A 3,290-nucleotide genomic window follows, 5' to 3' on the forward strand; every position below is an offset into this window, starting at 1 on the left:
ATGGGAAGGACCACGAAGACGCCTACAAGCACTTGGATGAAGTAAATGATGTGGCTGACTACTTCAATGTACCGAATGTGTCACGCGAGACCCAACTTCTTCGCATGCTTCCAGTCACGTTCAAGGGTGCTGCAAAGGATTGGCTCAAGTCACTTCCTCCCGGACCGGTCACCTTATGGGCCAAGATGAAAGAAGAGTTTATATACCACTTTTGCCCGCCCTCCAAAATAGCCAAGCTAAAGAAAGCCATAGCCAACTTCGAGCAACAACCCAGAGAATCTCTTTATGAAGCTTGGGAAAGGTACAAAGGTCTTCTTAGAAATTGCCCACACCATGACCTCAATAGCCAACAAGAGGTCTTAATCTTTTATGATGGAGTCAATGTCACCACAAGGCAATTGCTCGATTCACAAGGCCCGCTCACGAAGAAGGCGCCCCCGGTAATCAAGGAATTAATTGAAGAATTCTCTAAGCATTCTATAGAATACCACAATCCAAGAAACGAAGTAAGTCGGGGGGGGGGGGTAGTGAACTCGACAAATGATAGCATGGCGGCGGTAATAGCTAAGCTCGATAGTCTAGATAGAAGGATGACAAAAATGGATCAAACAATCCATGCTATCCGAGTTGGATGTGAGAATTGTAGGGGGCCCCATCTCACAAAAGATTGTGATTTGGATGAAAATGGAAAAAAGAAAGCCCAAGTGTTCTACTCAAGCGGCGATCGATACGACGAGAATTTGCAGAAACCAAAGAAGGAATGGCTCCTATACGAAGAATACAAGAAGGCTAAGGAGGAGAAATACAAGCAGAAGGAGAGGGGATTTTATCAAAAGGAAGAACCGGTAATGGAAAAGAAAGTCGATTTAGAAGAATTGTTCACTAGATTCATAGCCGCGTCCGAAAAGAGACACAATGATCACAATGATGCAATACACGAGACCAGAAATATGCTAAGGAATCAGCAGGCATCCATTCTCAACATTGAGAAACAGTTGGGACAACTTGCACATCAAGTGAACGAAAGAAGACTGGGTCAACTTCCAAGTAACACCGAAAACAATCCGAGAATGGAGAATTTGAGTGTAGTGACTTCCAGCGATGAAGAATTTTTCAAACATGCACAAAGGATCTCCAATAGGAAGACAGAAAAGGCAGAAGAGTCGGCTCCAGCTAAGCCCGACCAGACTCGCCGAGTTCCTCTAATGGACTCGAAGAGTCCATGCGTTAATGACAAAACTGTCATTCCCTTAAAGCCATATAATCCCCCTTTGCCATTCCCAATCAGAGCCATGCCTGTTGAAAAAGTTAAAGCTTAGAGAGCTTTTATGGAGCATGTTAAAGCCCTACAAGTCAATGTGCCATTTGTAGAAACGATGCTTAAAACGCCCAAGTACTTCAACTTACTAAAGGGTCTCTTTGCTGCTAGGAAAGATTTAGCTGAAGTCGCGGAAATAATATTGAGTGAGTTACCCGAAAAGAAGGGCGATCCGGGGAGTATCATAATTCCGTGCCAATTTGGAAATGCACTTGTCACTCAAGCGTTGACCGACTCAGGTGCAAGCATTAACTTGATGCCTTTCTCTTTCTTCAAGAAACTGAATTCACCGGAGCTAAGGCCGGTAAACATGAAGATCCATTTGGCAGACAAGACAACAATTCATCCAAGAGGCGTTTATGAGGATCTTCTTATTAAAGTCGACAAGATCATATTTCCAGTAGACTTTGTGGTGCTTGATATGGAAGAAAACCCTGAAATTCCGATTATTTTGGGGAGGTCATTTTTAAACACCGCATGTGCATTAATTGATGTATGTGAGTCTACACTAACGTTGAGGGTAGGAGACGAGTCAGCAATATTTAGAGCCTTACCAGAGGTCAAGCAAGAAGAAGAAGGAAAAGAAGAGATCTCATTTATCGATTTGGATGATGAAATACTACAAAAAGAACTTGCACTTTTGCAAGAAGAAGATCCAAGCAAGTTTTTGCTACCTTATGGAGAGGATGGAGATGTTAGCAAGGACTTGGAGGAGATAGAAAAGCTACTGGAAGGAGCCGACTCGGAAAACACAGTGGAAATGGTGAAATGCGATCCGACTCGCCGAGTCACTTTCCTAGACTCGACGAGTCCAGTCGGAATAACCAAAAACTTGGACGACTTAGATCTGCTTGTTTCTAGTTCTCTGCATGTGCTGGGCATGGATGTTTTTCCTCATTCATTAGAAGAACAAACAGCAGAAAGAAAAATGTATACTGAAGTTCAACACGTTCATATAGCATGTCTTGATGCAATTCCGCTTGAAGATGAGGTAAGCACTGAAAAAGAGGAGAAGGCAAGGGATAGGAGAGTTGATGCTAATCAACCTTTCATTACCAAACCTAGAGCACGAACTTTCACAAAATATGAAGTAATTAAGTTTGAGGAAAAGGAGATGCAAGCGAAGGTAAAAAAGAATGGGGTGAAGAAGAAAAAGAGGAGAAGGGAATTTCAAGCAACTGAGGATGATGCTATAAGAAAAAAGAAAGAAGACTTAAAACGGGCTTACAAAAAGAAGATTCACGCTTACAAGACAAAGTACAAACCACAAAAGATTAGGCGTGCGTTCCCGATGCTGGAAGATGACGAGACGTAGATGGGAAGGAGTCCAGCTAACGACTCCTTAAAAAGAAGCGCTTGGCGGGAGGCAACCCGTTATTTAGAGTTTGCTTTCTTTTATCTTTTTAGTTTTGTTTAATTTCGTTTTTAGGAACTTAATCTTCTAAATCGTTGGACATGTCTGCTTGAGAGTGCGTATGGACGAAGTGTGGGGTGGATTAAAATTTTCTTTTCTAAATAAATGGCAAAATTATTTAATTTTTGAATTGTTTGCAAGAGACTCGCCGAGTCTGACCATGACTCGACGAGTCCATTTAGATTTCAGAAAAGGATAAAATCGCGACCAGACTCGCCGAGTCCGCCTACAACTCGACGAGTCTGTCTTATTTATAGAAAAGAATAATAATAATCATTTTTTACAACCGGTAACAAGGGTTTTTAACCCTAATGAAATCAGTTTTTTTTCCTTCACTCGTCATGCGCCTCCACTTTGGTTCTCTCTCAATCATTCATCAACTTCTTCAATTTTTCTTCAAGATTATCGATTTCTATCACGAAAGGTAACTAATTTCCTCCTTTATTCTGTTAAAGCAATGATTTTTAGATGATCTAGGTTGCGACTTTCATAGAATACCCGATTTTGAAGTATAGTGAATTACTAGGGTTTTGATTTTACATCAATTATATTGTTTTG

The 3,290-nt window shown here is 41.3% G+C and overlaps 1 non-coding gene across 1 annotated transcript; it reads right to left on the reverse strand.

Moving 5' to 3' along the window:
• Nucleotides 1-233: 233 nt before the first annotated feature.
• On the reverse strand, nt 234-340 carry LOC145090924 (small nucleolar RNA R71). The gene has a single exon (XR_013701845.1). It is a non-coding gene; the product is annotated as a small nucleolar RNA R71 (small nucleolar RNA).
• Between the last annotated feature and the right edge of the window lie 2,950 nt (nt 341-3,290).

This window comes from Lactuca serriola, chromosome 2 (assembly GCF_051521515.1).
Source record: "Lactuca serriola cultivar US96UC23 chromosome 2, Lser_US96UC23_V15, whole genome shotgun sequence".
NCBI classification, from domain to species: domain Eukaryota; kingdom Viridiplantae; phylum Streptophyta; class Magnoliopsida; order Asterales; family Asteraceae; genus Lactuca; species Lactuca serriola.